Below are 20342 nucleotides of genomic sequence, written 5' to 3'. Positions count from 1 at the left end.
CCGCCCCGCCGCCGCCCGCCCGCCTTCCCTCCCGCCCATGGCCTGGCGCATGCGCACAGCGGCCCGCGGAGGGAGGAGCGAGCGGCTGGAGCTGCCTCGTCCCGCCGCCGCCGTCCTTTCCCAACGGGCGGGGCGCTCTAACGCGCAGGCGCGTCGCCGCCAGCGGAGGGGCGGGGCCCGGCGTGAGGCGACCGGCTGAGGGGGAGAGCGGGCTCCTCGGGTGAGGAGGAGGGCGAGGCAGGGTACTCCACAAACACGCGTGAGTCGCGTACGTTTCTTTTCAGAGTTGAGTAAAGGTGGCCCGTCCACCTGTGTCAGATCCGGTGAGGTGGTCCAAATCGGTAAAAATTTTGACATTTCCAATTAATATTTTGTCCAAATTTAGATTAGTGTGACGCGTCATGATTACGAGTTCCAATTTACTATCCCGACCTTTCCAGTGCCAGGGTAACAGGGCAGGAGCACCAGGGGTAGTTTTATTAAAGAATTAAGTAATAATACAGCAAAGCAGTAAGTAGTAATACAGCAAAGATGATATAAAACAGAACAGTAAATACAGCAAAAACGATAAGTAGTAATACAGCAAAACCGATATAAAACAGAACAGTAAAAAAAACAGAACAGTAAATACAGCAAAAGCAATAAGTAGTAATACAGCAAAAACGATATAGAACAGAACAGTAACCGATGACTAAATTCTTACAACAGATCTCGAATGACTCGCAAACGTATGTACAATATCAACCGATGTAAATAAAGCTTTTCTTGAAATACATCTCACAATTTTTTCTGGTCAGGAATTGGAGATTCCTAATGCTTATAACACTTCGTAATTGCTGGAATACCATTTACCTCGCGCACCCACAGGGAATCCCTTAAATTTAATATTTTTAGCATTCGTTAATTCCTGAATTTGACTTTTAAGATGACAGTATTTCTTTACTTTTTTCAGCCACTGCGTCTGCCAATGATGACAGTTTCTTTCATGTCAAATTTTTACATCAATAACCATCGCCTGGTCTCCTTCCACAAATACAACATCAGGCTTGTACATTTCATTTCGTTCATCCTTTAGTATAGGCTCTTGGAATACAATCCAATCCTTCTTTATAACTTCAGTTATAATTAAATCACACAGTTGGTTGTGCCTCTTAATTCTGGCCGCTTGCACTGTGGGCTCCATGGGTGGGAAGGAGGGAGATTGAGGCTAAATGATAAGGAACAGGGTCTTGCCCCCACACGGCGGAGTGCCCTCGGCCTCCTCTCCACACAGGCTGTTTCCACCCTGTGACGTTCATTCAGCTGAGGGCATTGGGCTAGCATTGAGAATCAGTTAATCAGTCTCAGCCAGCCCATAAAATGGTGTACGCGTGACCAGCTTCAGCCTGAAATTCAGCCTTCGCGGTATCAGTATTCAGCTGGCGGCAGGAGAAAGGCCGTCTTCGTTTTACGTGATGAAGCAAGTTTTGAGGAATGGAGAGAATGAGGTTTAAAGGTGGAAGGCTCCACCGTATCATAAGACAAGGCCTGCTGCGGCTGTAGGGGGGGCCCGATGGAATCTCTTCCAACTCTCTACTCCCTGTCCGTGTCCAGTGTCTGTCAAGGTTCAACTCTTGATGATACTTAACATCTCCTGAAAAGTCCCATCTTTATCTGAGAAAGCACCTGAATACAATTAAAATCAATTTTGATTGCTAAAATCAAAAGTGAAGCCAGGTATTTGAGAGCTAAAATGTGCCACTGAATGAAATCAGTGTCTTTACTTTTTCCTGCTTTGCTATGACATGGCTTAGGTACATTTATGACAAATGCATCTGATGACAAATAACTGGTCATAAATTCCTTTATTTTTTCTCCAGTGAATTCAATATAAACTCAGCACGTACAAGATAATTTTATAACTGACTCACAAAAGAAACAGGTACTCTTCAGTTACTGAAAGTCTCTCTTCATCCTTCCTATCGTGATTGTCATAGAATTTGAGATTGAGAAATTCTGACCTAATGTACAAAATGACTTCTAATAGCTGGAAAACATTTTAAAATCACTTCAATTGCAGGTTATAGAAATGACCACCTTGAAGAGGCATGTCATGTAATCAAGGCTGACAACAGGAAACACCTCCTGTAATTCTGAAGCTTTTTTGGAAGATGAGGAAAAGTGTTTTAAAACTTTTGTTATATACTTTTCAGGATTTGATTTTGATTTATCTGTAGCATAACTCTGAAATGAGTTGCAGAATTATCTGGCAGAAAATAATACCGGTTTTTGTTAAAGACAGAACAATCTTTCCCCAAATTAAGATGAAATTATCAACTTCAAAGGATGATACATTGTCAAAATTTAAGCCACTTGATTTTATATACCTTTCAGATTTTTAAATAGTCCTAGCATGATTTCACTTCAGCCTCAAAAAAGAGCAAGACAACAGTTAACTACTGAGTTTTCTTTCTAAACACAAAGCCTTTTTTGCAGTATAAACAGTGTCACAGCATCACTTTGTTGGGAATTTTTTAAACCTATATTGACCAGCCCATGTGAAAATTGGAATTGTTTTGTCTGTGCTGATACAGACTAAAACCATAATGAAGATTGGGCAAAGTCACTGGAAAACAGAGTTGTGCTCTTCTCATCAAATGGACTCTTGATAGTTTCTCTTGACACTGGAGAAGCTGATTACGTAATCAATAGGTAGAATTCTCTGAAAACTGTTCATACACACACTTAAGACAAATACGAATCCCAGACTCACCCAACAACCCTGCCTAACCTTGTGCATAAGAAGACTGCCAGACTTGCTTGAGAGAACATAAAGTGCACATAGGTATATCTATAGTCATTTTACCAATGCAAGGCAGCAAAAAGCACATGTGTAAACCTAGTTCTTAAACAATCTGCCTAAATAAAGAGAAGTTATAAACAATGCTAAACAGAAAATGCCACTGGGATCAATAAACTTAAAGCATAAGCTCAGTTTTGCTAAGAGCTGTTTTTTTGGACCATTTGGATTTCTCGTACCTCATACCTGCCTCCTTTATGTATTTCAGCACACATCTGGTGCAGAAATGCTTCCTGCAGCCCATCCTGAGTGCCTCCCTGAATTTTTGTTTATATGATAAAGAGCCTCTACAGGTGTGAGGGGAAGAAAGGATTTTCCTCTTAGGAAAAGTTAATTTTAACATCAGTAACACAGCTGACGCTGCTGAATTTCTTGGGTGCTTAGCATCTCCCTTTTATCAAGGCTATTATTTTCGTATTTTCCAGTTGAATTCAAAGCCGGAATAACTAAAAGTAGGCTAGGCGTCAAAGATGCCCCAGTTTTACATGGCCCTTTAGTAGCCAGAATACCTTAGTCCCTGTTCAGTGAAAAACGCTGGGGGTGCAGGCAATCGGAAACCTCAGGACCTGTGAGTGAATTAGGGTCTTGGTATGGACACTTGCCAGAACCCTACGCTGAGGATGAGATGTCCTGGCCCCGTGGGCGCCACCCGGCCCCATGCCCCTGCCTGCCCCCTCCCCGGGGAGTCCCAGCCTTTGCGGCACCCTGACACATCAAATCAGTTTTTCTTGGGTCATCACTGTGACAAGGGAGATGGATAATTTAATCTTGAGTAGCCAATCTTGCCTTAACTGTTTTTCCTGGTTTTCTGTATTGGAGTTGTTGTAAAATCAATGCTTCTGACTCACAAACCACAGCAACTTTGAGAGGGAAAAGTATCAATATCAGGTTTTGCTGCAGAGTGATTCCCTAGAACAGGGGAAGTAATGTAGAGCACATTTACATAAGCAAAAGCTTTTTGGTGTTTCCTACCCTCAGAAATTTTAAGTGCTGACTGCTTCCCACTGAATTCAGTGCCAGTGTTTAAAAACAGCCCTCCCCTAGTTTTGTGTTTTGGCTGGGGGGGGCATGTACCCTAATGGCAGAGTGTACGTGGAAGAGCCTTTGCTGCCCTATGTATGGAACTAGTCTTTATGCATTAATTTAGTGGAGCCACAGGGATAAACAGGGAACACCTATATGACTAGTAGTCAGAAAATTAAGTTACTGGAAAAGAAAGGTCTCTGCAAGTTTGAGTTTTCTTAGCACTTAGTTACAATTAGGGATTGACTCCTACAGAAATTTGTAACAAAACTTTGTCTGGACAATTTAAAAGACACATTTTTGTTACATTTTTAGACCTTGTTCTTTCCGGACCTTTCTATTACATGCACTTCTGCTTTCAGAGATCAAAGCCTTTGCATTAAATGTTTCAACCAATTAAGATTTATTCACAGTGAAAATTTCAGATTGTTAAAACACCAGAGCCATAAAGCTTGTTTTTCTTCACTGCAGAATACTTGGTAGGTCTATAAACTAGCTGCAGGGGATTCAGCATAATGAACTTCTTTGTGCGGATGTCAGAGGAGGGGAAAAGGAATGTTAAACCGTAAACCAAGAAAACATGGTTATTAGTGTTTTCTAGACACACTGACTTTGTGGAATTCATAGTAATTTTTTTAACCAAAAAACCCTTATATTGAAGTTATTGTAACGCCTGTATCTTAAAGTTCAGAAGCACTCGCTGAGAATGGGTATAATACAATTGAAACACTAACAATAACAGCAACCAATAACAGTTATTTGGGGGAAATTCACACAGAGAATTATAGTCTGAAGTACCTTTTACAAGATGACAGAAAAAACCAGCACAGAACAGGAAAAACTAGTATAGGGTGGTGTGATGTTTCATATAAATTCCTTCTGTTCATAGTACTAATTTTTCTCAATAACACCACTGTATTTTCCCACCTGCCGTTATATGCTTTCAAGGCCAGATTCAAGTAGTGGATCGTGTAAAGCCACCCTGGGAACACACGGAGTTAGAGAGGGATAAGGTTTCTTAATGAAGCTTTCCTAAACTTCAAAAAAGATCTGGGTTTATTTTTAATAATTTATCTCATCCTAGTGTTTATGCACTCAGGTGGGCAAGTTTGGATGGGTTGTTACCCATAGTGGTCAGAAGATTGATAGCACTCGAAGGCATGAGTTTAAAGTAAATATGGTCATTACATTTGGGAATGCACATGTAGGATGAGATTCTGTTACTATCATAGTCTACGTTTTCAGCCATTCTTGTCTATTACCCAAGAAAACAAAGCTTCTTTATCAAGTTTTTTTGCCAGCAAAAGCTGGTAGTCATTGCATTTACTGTTCCTCATCCTAGTTAGCTGACCAGCAAAGTTCAGCAGACTTTCTCAAGGAACTATCAGGGACTATCAAAAACTATGTTCAGCAAATCTAAGAGTTAGGAAGCTAAAGAAATTCTTGACTCTCTTTGTAAATTAAAATACCATGGCTTGTCAAAGTGTTTATAATTAGCTGGCTTAGAAGTGTTAGGGTTTTTTAGAGTATGCACTCCATGACTCCTTCAATTACATAGCTATCCTCAGTAATTGGCTTTAGAGTAAGTAGAGCTGGTGCCACCATGGTGGTGATGTCGTCTCTCTATCAGATGACACCACCCGTGTGTCCAATATTAATGGACAGAGCTACGTTATTCTTTAACAGCCTATAAAAATTTAATCTCCAAGGAAAAACAAATAGGTGATTTTCTTTTGAAATTGTTAAGGCATGCAGGAAAGAAAATCCTTGCCACTGAGATAACTGAGAGTAAATGCAGAGAAAAAGAGTTTACCCGCTTCTTTCGACAGTGAGGAAAACTCACTTCAGGTTTATGAGTTTGCCCACTCTTATTTAACACCACACCATTAGCCACACTTTTTCCTTTTGTTCCGTGAGTATTCCTCTTTCTTTCCCCAACAGAGTTTCACATCTGCCCCTTCCTCAAATGCACTTTAGTCTTTGTGGCCCCCAGACTAGTCTTTGTGGTTGTCCAAGTGCCCTGCCAGCGCCCCAAAGGCACGAGCAGAGTTCTGAACCCAACGCTCCTCTGGCAGAAGGACTTTTACCAGGAGCAACTTTTACCATTCAAATGTACAAAACCCCCACAGCCAGGTCCTAACTCGCATCTAAAATGTGCAAAACTGAATCTAACCAGCAGTCAGTACACTTATGCCAAGGATTTACTTTTAATCTTCTCTTCCAGAAACAGCTTGCAAGAACACCATCTGAGGAAGAGTCACTAGATATACGTAAGAAATACATCTTTGGGTTTTGTACTAGATCCTTTAAAATGGGATTGTCAGCCTACTTCGAGGAGGAGGAGGATAGCACTAGTTTGGCACTAGTAGCAGGAGAGTGCCCCTGAAAAAAATTCCATCTCTTGAATTTTTTTTCTTCCCTTGCTAGGCAGTCTCCTAGGGGAAAATTCAAAACTTTATTTCAGTTTGAGTTGCTGTAGCCACACGCTGGCATATCTTTATCTTTGGGGAAAATAATCTCAGCACATTTTTGTTTGCAGAATTGAAGCCTGCAGGGGCCTTGTGAGGAAGAAGCTGAAAAGGAGTTAGATCTTGCTACATGGAATTTACCATGCAGCAGGAGAAGTTCTTGTATCCTCAGATAAATGGAATAAAATCTGCCATTTAGGGGAGTAGATTTGACTCGTCTTGGCTCTGAAAGTTCTCACCTGGAGGGAAATGCACTTTTCGTTCATTTTGTGTAGAACATTTGTTTTCCATGCACTCAAATCTTCCAGAAGAAACTGCCAGTTTTGTCTGAAAATCACCATAATGTCACAGGAAGCTGTTCCCATCTATGCTGGTACTTGACACCCTATCGAGCAGGCTGGAGAAGCACGTTTCCCGAGGCTTTCATGCCCCAGCCTCCAGAGCTCTGCCGTATAGACTGTCCCAAAACTGCGGATTTTGGGTTTCACTGCAAGCCACGAGGTGAGAACTAAGATTCCAGGAAACATCATAGTTTTTTATAGAAACATCAAAACATTCTTTGAGAATCCACCCATTTCATGGGATTCTTTAAACAAAATAGTATAGAAGTTCAACTCCAGAAACAACTGGGAAGAAGAGCTGTCATGCTTGTCATTGTGGAGCTTTCTGAATGTTAAAAATCTTTCAGAGAAGAATTCCTGCTCCTGAGCTGCACTTTCCCGAGGTATCTGTGTGCCAAAAGACAAACAAACTCATAAAAAATTATGAGTCCAAATACACCCTTTGTAATGAATTCTCAGCCATTTTCCTCTCTCAAACAAAAGATGACATTTTAGGGAAGCAAAAATGCATTTTCTGATTGCCTTCTCTCCCAGATCTTGGCAGTAGAAAGTGAGATGAGAGAACAGCCTCTGTTCCAATAGCAGCTCCGCCCTCTGAGGATGCAGTGATAAAACACTTTGTCCCTCCACATCGATCAGTCTCCTTTTCACCCCATTATGATATTTCCTTTTATCTCATGCACCAAATGCTAAAAGTTTTATAATTCAGTATCATATCAAGTGCTTTTCTGAAATCAATAAGCATTACATGCACCAGAATGCCTTTATATAACACACATGCAATTACAGTGGGTTTGGTTATCAAGTTTATCTGACCTGATATGTTTTATTAACCCGTGGTTCTTACTGTTCATTGGGCTTTTTCACTCTATGAATTTACACATGAATTGATGGGGTTTTGAATCTTAACTTGATCCCATGGAAAGTTTAAACTAATGATTGTAGTTTCTCCAGTTTCTCTGTTAAAAACACTTTTCTTCATTTATTCAACCAATAAGCTTTTATTGTTCCCATTTTCATATATTTACTCAGTTTATTACAGATTTGGAAATGCACAGTAAAGAAACTGAACTGGTTTACATAGCACAAGTTAAACATCATCTTTAATCTTTTTGTGACATCCTGGACTTCAAATATAATTTTTCACCTTTTGCTGATACTGCTTTTTGCCAGATTCTGGAGTTCCTCTTCACTGTAAACAGCAAGACATGTTTTGCTTGATTTTCTGTAATAGTTTGCAAACTGTAGCTTGTAGACTGGTCTAGATGAGAAACTAGGCAAACACAGTGGTGATGTCTATGTACAGTGACTTAACAAGTTAGCCCTAAGCATAACTTCCAGCAGATAAAGTTCTGCAAGGAGAAAGAAAAGAACTACTAAAGAAAGATGTGTCACCTCACTAATACAAGAAACCTTTGTCGGGGTTGTAATAGCACTAGTTTTCGGTTAGAGATAAGCTTTTCTGGTAGGTATTGAACAGCCGTTCTTGCATTATGATCTTAGGTTCCAGTTCCTCTTAATAGTGGGGAGTCTCATCAGGATGCAAGTGTGGTTGCTCAGATCCATGCCTATAACGGGGCTCAAGACCAATGCCAAATAAGAATCCCACAACATTTTGGTTTGTCTTTATATACATAGTCCAAGGAGAAGTCAATGCATCACGTTTATTTGGCATATCCGTGCATATCATCCTGGTAAATATAGTAGGCCTCAATTCAGGCTTGAAGGCCTGCTGCCAACAGCTGGTGGCTTTTCCAGGAGTAACATTTGGCAAAATATCCTGGGCTCTATACAGAGCCTCTTGGAAGAAGATGACTGGAAAATACTGTAATTTAGCAAGAGAAACAAACAAATGTTTTTTGAACTGTTCTACCTACTAAACATAATATGCAGCTTGTTTTGCAAATTATTCTGATGATCAGTGGGAAAGCATAGCCCAGGAGCTTCATAGGTGGGGAGAAAACTTCTGCTTCAGTGTTTGCTTGTAGATGTGCGCTTTGAGATAACAGAAGTAATAAAATGCCATTCTTCAGGTGAAAAATGGATTCTGTGCAGAGACCTGACTACCTGGAAGTCTTACTTTCTCCATGTTGCACCATTACTCAGGTCTACAGGTTTGTTGTAGGATGGATTAGCTTCAAAAGATTAGATATGGATATGGATGTGGACATGGATAAGAATGGAATTACTGATGGTCCAAAGTTATCTTTGCACTTCATTAAGCAACTGAATACTAAACATGAGGGTGTCACACTCAAATGATTAACAAGGTTTCCTCATCTGTGTAGTTCTAATGCTTTTCTTTTCAGCTGAAGCCAGGAGTGGTGTGTGATAGGCACACCAAAAAGCAGAATTAGGAGCACAGACCGTTTTTATTATTATGGTTGCTGAATGCTTGCTTTTAGAAGCCATTTTCAGTTGTGTTCAGCAGATATTCACCAACCCTTAACAACAGCGTGAGATCTGTTCAGCCATGTTATAGTATCCCATCTTTAAGCACAGCCTGACTGTAACTGTAGCAGTACCTTTCTGATTCTCTGATGCAGGCATCAGGTGGGAGTTCATTGAAATCAGCAAACTGTAAAGCAGATTTAGGAACATGACACCGGTTACTGCTTTCGAAGGACAATCAGGGTGACTTGAACCGAAAAATGGCTTGTTCTCTCCCACCAGCTACCACCTAAATTGCCTTCTCTTGAGAAGATTACAGGTGTCTTATGATAAATCCTTTTGGGAGACAGTACATCTCATTACAAGGCAGCACCAACACCGGTCCTGTACCGATCAAGATATTCACTGAACTGATTAGTAAACTTTTATTGCCCAGCAGGGCAATCAAGACAAGTACACATCCATTTTAAAAACAAACAAAAACAAATCACCTTTGTATTCTTACGATGGTAAACACTTGTTTTACTGAGTGACTTACATTCTCCTTATGAAGCAAAGCGGCTATTGCATCAAAGAGTCAGTCATTTTGTCAGAAAGACCAACATTGGCATTGCCAGGAGAAAGAAGAGCTTTATAACCTTTAAAGCAGCATAATATAACTGCACCTCCTGCTACCTTTCCAACTGGCAGTGCAGCAGAAGTCGATTTTAGCCACCACTCTCTGGTATTGCAGTGGGAACATCCAGTTGCTACGGAGCTCAGACTAGTGTTACTTCATAAGAAGACTACTGCAATTACCCCGAACGAGTAAGAGGACTAAAACTGAAAAAATCCCCGTTATTGTCAAATAAAACGTTGTTTTCAAAACCATGTGAATGTATTTGCAGATAAAAAGCAGGCTGCACGGAGCAGAGAGCATCAAGTCGTATTTGCAGGACTCAGCTCAAGGGCAGCCCAGAGCGGCCCAGCTCTGGTGCTGGCAGAGGCAGGAGTAGTCGTGCCACCACAGCAGACTTATCGCAGGCTCTGTTCTCTGCTAAAGCAGGCACTTAAAAACAGCTACAGTGGTTTTGTTTTGCTTTAGTCATTAATCAAAGGCAAATAAAATACAATGAAGGAAAGCAAACATGCACGCCATTGCACAAATGCAAGCATTTGAAACGCAGGGCAGGTTACCATGGCTAATTCGGGGGAATGGAGGTGGGGGAGAGGGAGGATTGAAGCTCGGAAGGCAAAAATTTGCTTTCATTGGGGAATTGCATTCACAGCAGAGATTCCTGAGTTTTCACTTCACGTGAGCAAAGAACGTCATAGTCTCTGCTGAAGGGGGCTTGACACATTACAGTATAGGACAAGGTTGTTTGAGCTGTGCTGTTTTAGGTATGTGGATGGCCACTTGTGCTGGAAACATTCCTGAAACTACATCCACAAGTCTTTTCCATTCAGTAGGCACTAATTCTCCTGTGTCACTGCAATCTAGCTTACTCAGCAACATACTGCTGCAAGCTTGTTTTGTTTGCAAGGAATACATCAGCACTGAAGGCAGAGCTCTCTGGCGAGGTTGACAATGCAGTCCTCTGAAAAAAAGAGGATTTGACAAGGAAGGAGGGAGTCCAGGCTGGTCTCCCAGTCAGATGCTTACTTTGCAAGTATTTTTGTAACCATCAGTCCTGAAAACCAAAACTGAGATCCAAAAGAAGAATTGGGAAGGAGGAGAGAAAACAGGTTGGTTCATTGATCGTTAGATCTGCAGATTATGGCTATTAGTTAAAATGACAGCAGCTGTAGCCTGATGGGGTACAGGCTAAAAGGCTGTTAATGCACTACAAGTAACATGATCTGGGGATATGAAAAGAGAAGAATCAGAGTGTGAGATTTAAATCCTAGTTTCTACTTTGAAAGCTGCCTTTTCAAGAGGGAGAAGTCCAATACTCCCCATTCACATGCTAATTCCCTTGTTTCAACAAACTGGTATTCTCCTTCACCTATTCACATTAGCATAAAACAAGGAGCATGAATCTGCATTTTTTATAGGCTTCAAAACACAACCAGGTTTCAAAATTTCCAAAATGCAACTACTCAGGGATGGTTCATACATGCTAAATGCCAAAGTATTGTAAATGCAATACTCATTTGCCTCCTGCATCCAGAATGTAATTTCCATTTTTATTTTAATCACTAGTGATCCATTGTTCCAAATTTCTTTAAATAAATGTACCCCACTGCTGCCCATAGCTTCTGCAGAAACAATTTTGAATATTTTGCAGGCAAAAATAGCAGGAGTGTTGAAATTCATGCCATTCCTCTCCATAGTAGCTGACTGATGAAATGCATATTTCTAAGCCTGTGAAAATATGAGCCAGAAATAAATAGCAAATGAGATTATCCTTATATTGATTTCTCTGCAGTACATTCTGATTAACCAGCAAATCAAAGAGGTTTTTTCCAGCTGCCCCACCAAGATCACATTCTTCATTCTCCATATGTGTGGCTTCTGATAAGTAAGTGCTTCTTTCAGTTATCAGATACCTGGGGGCTCTTCTGCTCTGCTACCCCAAAAGCTTGGTCTTCTTCCTGTATGTCTGAGCTCTCAAAAGTGGATTCTAATATTCTCTTTATTCTTTACAAAAGACTCCACCACAAAATTTGTTGTTCAGATCTTTTACAGCCTCTTTCAAAACCAGCACGTCTTGCTGAAAACGTTCTGGTGCACTTGGTCCTTCCTAAGGTGTTACAGCAACCACTGGGACAATCTATCTGAGCCTGTGGGACATTTTCTATCACCAGAAGATTTTTTCAGAAATCGAAACCAGTGTGTTTATCTGAAAGACTTTGTGATATAATCAATGGTTAGTTCAGGGACTCTGTTGCTGGTGTTAGGAGGAGCTGTCTGGTCTGAACTTCATGACGGTACCAAAATATCCAAAGAGCTAGTAGTCTAACCTGCCCTAATCATAATCAAAAAAACCCCAGTGTTAATGATCACTATGACACCACAGAGAGCAATATTATGGCTTTACCCTTGTTCTGGTGGGAATGTGCAGCTAACTTTCAAACACTAAACAGCAGCCCACATGTTCAGCTGCCCGTGACCCAAGGCTTGCTTTTGTGGTGGCACAGCTGTGACACCTTGGCTGAGTTTTGCTTAGAAAGTTGTTGTCCAGCTGCAAGAAAGAATGTAAGCTAAAAGCCACATGAAAGTAAGTACACAGGCAGAAGTGAAATTGTGGAGGCAGTAACAGTTGGCTGGAAAATACTGGGGAGGGGGCAAAAGACACAACACCCTCAGGAAGAAGGCAGAGACTCAGCAGACAGAAACTTGGCCAACACCCTCAGAAAGAAGGCAGAGACTCAACAGACAGCAACTTGGCTGGACGAGGGATCACGATCCTCTCCAAAGAGCCATGGAAATGAAAACTTCCCCTCCAGACCAACAGCTGCCTGCCTGCCCGGTAATACTTGTAACACTTACATGAGTAGCCTGTTAGTTGTACATATGTACTCTATGCATTAATCGATACAAAAAGTTGCTGTATGTTTTTAAACCTTGCAGTCTTTTGGCATAGTAGAAGGTGCCCAAGGAAAAATGACCCATTGAGAAAAGGTTGCAGGTGTGAACGCTAGTCCTGGCTCTCTTCCTCCTCTCCCTCTGTCCCTGCTTCATTTCTTCTTGCTGCACAGTAAGACTTCAAGGCGTGAAGTTACCAGATACCACCAACTAAAATGGAGATGGATAACATGCATTGCTAGACAGTATTGCTGTCTAACAGAAGGGGTTGCTGTGAAGAATTTTTTTCCACTGGCAAGTGGTATCAGCAGGCTTTCCCTAGCCATATTTAAGCAGAGAGTAAACTAGGACATTAAATTCTGACAGTGCCTCTTTAACCAGAAGAAGGAAGGAATAAGCTCTCACTAGAGGGCACATTGAGCTTGGATTTTATACAGCCTGTTCCAAACCAGAATGTTAAGGTGAAAACCAGCAAGGCTGAAAACAGCCACCCTGTATGACCATATGACCTCCTAGATGGCAAATCACAGCATGCCTTTAAAATGCTCCGACCCCCAGGCACCACAGACCGGGGGGTAGGGCAGTGGGTTATGTTACTTCTCTGTATGAAATAGAATAGTTCCTGTGTCAACAATGACAAAGAACAAATCCTGGGGGTAGTCACAACTGGTACTTCATACAGGGGCAAGGAGAAAGGAGGAAAGAAAAACATCACACAGTAGGCATGTTCTCACTAATTGATGGTAAAATTCTCTAAAAGCTTTAATTTGAAGGAAACAACATAAAGTATAGAGACTGGTGATGGACAAATTCAAGGATTGCTCCCAAATGAAGTCTGGGGAAACTTCACGTAAGTGTCAGGAACAGTATCTCTGCGTATATTTGGCAGGTAGCGTGGCACTACAGGGCTATATCTGTACAGTGCAATGGTTTGTTCTGAGGACTTGATATCTCCATTATTCACATTTTTGGCCTAGCTCTGGCTGGTCCCGTGGACCGAAAGCCCACTGGCAGCTGAGGAACACTTGTGCACTCCTGAAGCACATGTTCCCCCTTGAGCTTCCCCCAAAAGGCATCCCCCCTGAGCGCTCAGAGATCAGCCCCATGGGCAGCCCAAGGCATCCTTTGAAACATGATGAGGAGATTTGCTTCACAAATGCTAATCCAATTTAAAACCTTACTGTAGACACATCCAGTCTGGCAAGCTGTAAAAATGCATCCCCAAGGAGTTGTTTGCTTTGTACCAGGCAGGGGGTGGACTTCGACACAAGCTGGAGAACCAGCCCAAGGTCCCCGCACCGGTGCCTCCACTTGGAGGGCAGGGTTCAAAAGCTATAGGTGTACATAGCTTCACGTCCCGTAAACGGTCTTGTGACGGCAAGGCTGAAGGTCAGAGCAAAAGGTGCGATAGGAGTAACTTCACTGCATTTGTAATTTTTGCAACACAAAGGCGTACTGTGCAGTAAAGAAGTAATGCCCGCCTGGCAGGACTAATACAGTAGGATCTGAGCAAGAACAACTGAAACTGCCATCCATCCCTGGTTTGATTTACATTTTTCATCTACAGGGATGGTTAGAAGGTAAACCAGTTTTGATTCTTACTGCTTATACTATGGGTAGCAGTTATAACAGTAACTCCTAGTAAATATTTTGGGGAGTGTAAGTAAAAGGATGGAAGGGATACAAATACTCTGTAAACATTGTTCTTTCAAAACAGTATCCCGGAGGGGCTGCACCACACATTATTTCCCCCCAGATAAATCACAGATCCCCCTAACCTTGCAGCTGTGCGACAAGCTAGGTTTATATCACTTTTTGCAGACACCCCTCAAAGCAGGTGAAATGAGCCATCCTCCCAAATTAAAGACTGCAAGACTAACTTTGTAACTGAAGGCAAAGAAACAGAGCTTTGCGTGCTAATAATACATTGTAAGCTTACCGATGAAGGCAGGAAACAGCAATAAATATACAATATCCACAGAACGGGACTGCACATCAAAGAATCCCTTGTCTCCCGTGGGAAAAGCTCTCTGCTACACCCCAGCACCTGTAGAGCAAGGTAAGAAAGAGCAGTGAGTTGTTTAAGTGTGCCATCTAGTGACTATCATATGCTTGCCTGAGGGCTGCCTACGGATAAGTCACGACTTGCAGCAGCTACACATAGGAATTCCTCGCGTTTCTGTTTTTCAGAACATCTGTATGTCCCAGATGTTACGCTGAATGCTTCAAACTGCAGTTGCTGGTAATCTGGTTACTGGAGGAGGTGAGAGGGAGTGGGTTCAGCCTTTAGAGGCTACTTATTCTTAGGTGTAGTCACTGAGCATTCGACAGAAATAGTCGCTCTGTAATCTGGGAAATAACTGCCTTACCCTGTGGGCACTACATTCAATTCCTCATCTGTGAGGAAATGTGGAATGGGAAAGGGAGGAGGGGGGGTGACACACAATTATCTTATCATATTCCTTTTTTTTTTCTTCCTTTCTAACCAGAGCGGAGAATTATCTCAAATACAGTGACTTTTGACTTCGTGAGCAGAATGAAGTTCCTTCTCAAGGTGTAGTACTAAAGCCCCTGGAGAGACTGTAGAATAAAAATAAATTAAATGGGGTTGAATTGTATTTCCCATCATGGCACAAATATAAACTCCAGCCTCTTTTGCTATCCCAGTGATGGTGGGCTGGAACCTCTGAGACTGAGGCTACTGGGGAATTACAGCTGTTATCCACGGTGACTGGCCCTCCTTCACCGACACTTCTCTGGTAGCTCCCCTTCTCATGCTCTGTTAGCCACTTTTGTACATGCCAGCTGAAAAGCTAAACATGTTAGCTGCAAAAAATTATCCAGTTAACTTGATTTAGCTCTTAGTGATGTATAGAACCACCAAAGACTGGACCAAACAGGCTTTTCTTGGGGACATGCACAATGCTGATGTTATACATCTGGAAAAAAAACAAATGAGGCATTTTGCTCATTGAGAGCATCATGGGGGATGCTTAACATTTTTTTGCATGAGAAACATTTTACTTCTCTGATAATTATTTTCACAGTTTAAAAAATTCACATCTGTCATAATAATGTCCTTTGGTGTGTCTTAGAAAAGCAAAGTGGGTATCGGTTCTCTGTTAAAACATGTTTGAAAGACAAGACAGTGTAGAATACAAACCCAGGTGTTCTACCTGCAATACAGGACAAACAGAAAGAGATGCAGGAGGCAGGGGGAACACCACATTGCACATGCTAGCCATTTTCAACCATTACCAATAGCTGGGAAAGAGAGAAAACCCTGCAAAAGTGCCTCAGAGATTGCTTACTCACATGGAGGGAAAGCACCGGTAGCAAGTCTCATCTCAGGCAGCTACAACTGTTTACAGAGAGGCTTTGCCTTAGTGTCAGGAAAATCTGTTTAGACTATCGGTGGAAATCCAGCTTGAGGATGGGATAAGGTCAGTAATATTAGCAAAATCCTATTAAACTAATAAAGGATTCAGATTGCTTCTTCAAAAAGAGCCATTTAAAGGGTGGGTTTAAGTCTAGAAAATTGAGAATGATAAATCCAAATTAAATCCTTTTAATCTCTCTCCTTTATCAGCATTCTTTTCCTTGAGGGAGAGACAGGCTAAAAATGACAACAAGGGTGTTGATATGATACTAGCATTGTCTCTGCTTTAACGTTACAAAAGCAATTCAAAATCCCATTACAATCATTACAAGAAAAAATTTAATTCATTCCTTTGCAAGGGATTCGCGAACACAGTTTTACTGAAGAAGCCATAGCAGGGGCACCATATGGCAGAAGCAAGGCTAACCTGAGGCCAATTGTACGAGGTTCAACAAGGCCAAGTGCCGGGTCCTGCACTTGGGTCACAACAACCCCATGCAGCGCTACAGGCTTGGGGAAGAGTGGCTGGAAAGCTGCCCGGTGGGAAAGGACCTGGGGGTGTTGGTCAACAGCTGGCTGAACATGAGCCCGCAGTGTGCCCAGGTGGCCAAGAAGGCCAACAGCATTCTGGCCTGTATCAGAAATAGTGTGGCCAGCAGGAGCAGGGCAGTGACCATCCCCTTGTACTCAGCACTGGTGAGGCTGCACCTGAGTACTGTGTTCAGTTTTGGGCCCCTCACTACAAGAAAGACATGGAGGTGCTGGAGCGTGTCCAGAGAAGGGCAACGAAGCTGGTGAGGGGCCTGGAGCACAAGTCTTATGAGGAGCGGCTGAGGGAACTGGGGTTGTTCAGTCTGGAGAAAAGGAGGCTGAGGGGAGACCTTATCGCTCTCTACAACTGCCTGAAAGGAGGTTGCAGTGAGGTGGGGGTTGGTCTCTTCTCCCAAGTAACAAGCGATAGGACAAGAAGAAATGGCCTCAAGTTGCGCCAGGGGAGATTTAGATTGGATATTAGGAATAATATCTTCACCGAAAGGGTTGTCAAGCACTGGAACAGGCTGCCCAGGGAAGTGGTTGAGTCACCATCCCTGGGGGTATTTAAAAGCCGCGTAGACATGGCACTCAGGGACATGGTTTAGTGGTGGACTTGACAGTGTTAGGCTTACAGCTGGACTCGATGATCAAAAAGGTCCTTTCTATCCTAAACGATTCGATGATTCTTACAGCACGCAGCGCCTGCTGGTTGCTGCCTTGTAACATGATGAGCTGCGGTGACTCTTCAGGAGTCGGAGGAGCTGAACAAAGCAGGCGCCTGCCTGCTCCCTTCGAAGGGATGCTGTCTGCTGGGCCAATGCTTAACAGGTCAATTTACATTAAAAACAGAGAATGGCTTGATGGTCCTGATGGTGGTTTGGAAATAAAAAGGTGTAAGAATTATAGTCAAATAGTTTTTATGTTGGATCAGACATAAATAACTGCCAAAAGCCTTCATTTGGTACACTCAGCTTAGTGTACATACGTTACTTCGTATGGCTTTGATACCAGTTTTGCATGTCGCTCAGTTAAATCTGTGCAAGTGGTTAAAAATAGAGAAATTATAGGAGGGATTTGTGTGTGTGTGTGCACACACTGGGAGAATCACCAAGAGTTAATTTTTTTTTTCCCCCCCAGTACTCCTGGGTAGCAAAGTAATTTACATTTGACATCCACAATTTGCTGGTAAGAGACCAACTAACATTTAACTCATTACTATTTTTAAAAGACTACTATTAGCTTCCAGAAGCTGGCTGGAATTTTCTGACGTATAATTATACTGACAGCAAAGACCATCGTAACCTCACAGCTGCTTACCTGAGGGCTCAGAGCTGCCTGGGGTCCTCAGCAGGCAGCCAAACAAGGCAGGATCTCACCAGGGGACTCCATCAGACATCTCCCATTTCAGTGGTAGGGGCCCTTCTCCCCAGGTGGTCTGCGGGTGGGAGGCTGCGATCTTTAGGCCTCCAAGAAGAGAATTTCAAAGGGAGAAGAGAGCACGAAAGAAGAGGTTGCCTAGTAGAAAGCAGCGCGTAACTGAGGATAAGAGAGGAAGAAAGAAACAGCTGGTTGAGCTTGATCTCCTTAACGTTATCCACAGGCAGACAACAGGCAGGGCTCGGTCTGGCAGATGACCCGACGGCTTTGATCTTCCTTGCTCATGCAGTGTGGGTTCTTCAGCAACTCCCACGGCAGCTGGCACTGCAGAAAAAATTATCCCCAAGTTGCCAGGTGTGTCTTTTGTAACACGATAGCTGCTCAGTAAGAACTGGAGTGAAATGGCCAATGTATTTTTTGTGAAATAAGGGTTACTTGACCAGAGCTTGAGATATGATCCTTTTGGGAAGTACAAGATAAGGTACATAGGAAAAATAAAATAGCTTCAGAAAAACAAGCAATCATCTCCAATCAAAACCATGAATTTTAATGCATTAGCCCTTCAGACTCACTTGCTCATGCTCTCTTTTTCACATTACATATGAGCTGTGAGGAGGGATGCTCCATACAGGAGAGAGAAAAGAAGATGCTCTCCCAGCTCAGGGGATTTGACGTGGGAAATAAATATTGCCTATAACCAAACCAGCCAGTTCAGATGTGAACAATTTCTCCTGAAGCACAGAAGCAGCAGCAGCTGATGTCATGAACAAGAGCAGGCAGGTGAACAGAAACAGAGCAACAGAAAAATGGATATGACAATCGCAGTCCAGAATTTCAGAAGCAACAGTAATCCATAAGCAACGAGCTATAAAAAGCAAAGCTGACCAAGAGAGAGAGTCGTCGTCAGCTTGCATGAATATGCAAATCCCTACCACCTGTGTGTAGCATTTCTGGCAGCATGAATGCTACTTGATGGGCATGGACACAAATCACAAATGCTTCTTCTGTGAGAGAAGAAAGACAAGCTCTATTTACATTCATCCAAAAATGCACTGAGAAGAGAAAGCTCCGAACAATTAAGATACTGGAAGTGTTCAAAACAGGTTACCTAAGTCAGAGATATTAATCCAGTAATAGAATTCCCCAGCGCTGACTCATGTGTACCCGAAACACAATTTCTATTGCAATGTCAACAGTTGCCAGAGATATCCGTGGGCATGGGAGAAGGCAGGGCTGTGAAGAAAAAGCCCCGTGTCCCTCCCAGGGCTTCACGGGGTAGCCTTTCTGCCTACAGAATGCTGCTTGACAAAGCCTTGGTAGGTGAGAAGCTGTTTAAAGCTGCCCTACCCTTGCCAGCTTGCTTTTTTTCAGAAGTCTTAGGGGTTTAAAGGCAATGCAGTGACAAAAGGCAATGAAAAGCCCCACGTGCTAATCACAGGCAAGCAGAACTTGTGGACCATGCTCTGTATCACTGCACCAAAACTGGACTGCTTCTAGGCTAGACATTAGTCCAGAGACTACACCTGCGCTCTGCAGCATGCTCACGTGGAACCAGCTCTTTCATCTGTAGCTGTCAAGTCACACCCTTCTTGTCAATAAACCACAGTATACTTACACCAGCGGGGACTAACGACACCCTTGGGTGGTTGACTCAGCTGCCGGAGATTAAATCGCTCCTCTCCCTTGCAGGCTTCATGGTGAGAGGTCACTAATGCACTGAGTTGTACCAGTGCCATGCTCTAAGGGTAGCATCATTTACCAGAAGTAATATCTGATTTAGACCAGCTAATATTATCTGATGATACATAGAAATGGTCATCAGGGTTGTATCAATAGCTGAAACTTCAAGGTAGAAAATCCATTTGTGTTTTCCAACTACATCTGTTTCTCCCACGTACACACCTGCTTTCCTAATTAATTGTCCTACCTGGACATCCTTTCTAAATACTACAGGGCATTCACATTCTTAGGAATGCCCTTAAGGATCAGAACATGGCTCTCCTGGGAGCATGCGTTTTAAAGGTTGCAGAATTCAGGCCAAAGCTCTAGTCTAAAATGACAGTTTATGATCTCCTTTTAGAGATGATAGAAGCCAGTAATTCTGGGAAAGTCTGTATTAACAGGAACAAGAAGAAACCAATACAGCACCTTTCAAAATAAAAAAAAAATTACTCATAGCCCTGGAAAGTAATGGTTCAATTTTTCAAAACTAACATTAAAAAGTACAAGTCTGCAGAGAATCAATCTCAATAAATACTAGAACACCCTCCACAGCAGATACCGATACTGAAAGGACAGTAATAGAGCTCTGGGGAAACCAAGCACACCATTTTCATGCCAAGGAAATTAGTCCTTCTACCATTAGCCTTTACATAGGTTTTGATGTTATACCATGTGTTAATTATTTCCAAATCACAAGTGCAAACACTCACCCTGATTGGAAAATTAGCAGATTTTAAACTCAGGTAATTTCCCCCTAATG

The 20342-nt window shown here is 42.3% G+C and overlaps 1 long non-coding RNA gene across 2 annotated transcripts; it reads right to left on the bottom strand.

Annotated features, from left to right (window-relative positions):
• Positions 1-262: 262 nt before the first annotated feature.
• LOC138685627 (uncharacterized) lies at positions 263-18537 on the bottom strand. Of its 2 annotated transcripts, none has more exons than XR_011324950.1 (3): positions 17801-18537; positions 14510-14617; positions 263-1665 (listed from the first exon to the last, which is right to left on the bottom strand). It is a non-coding gene; the product is annotated as an uncharacterized lncRNA (long non-coding RNA). The 2 variants fall into 2 exon arrangements; XR_011324951.1 differs by lacking the exon at positions 263-1665 and adding an exon at positions 11264-11406.
• Between the last annotated feature and the right edge of the window lie 1805 nt (positions 18538-20342).

This window comes from Haliaeetus albicilla, chromosome 6 (assembly GCF_947461875.1).
Source record: "Haliaeetus albicilla chromosome 6, bHalAlb1.1, whole genome shotgun sequence".
In the NCBI taxonomy this organism is placed as follows: domain Eukaryota; kingdom Metazoa; phylum Chordata; class Aves; order Accipitriformes; family Accipitridae; genus Haliaeetus; species Haliaeetus albicilla.
This window is presented reverse-complemented; position numbering and strand designations above follow the sequence as displayed.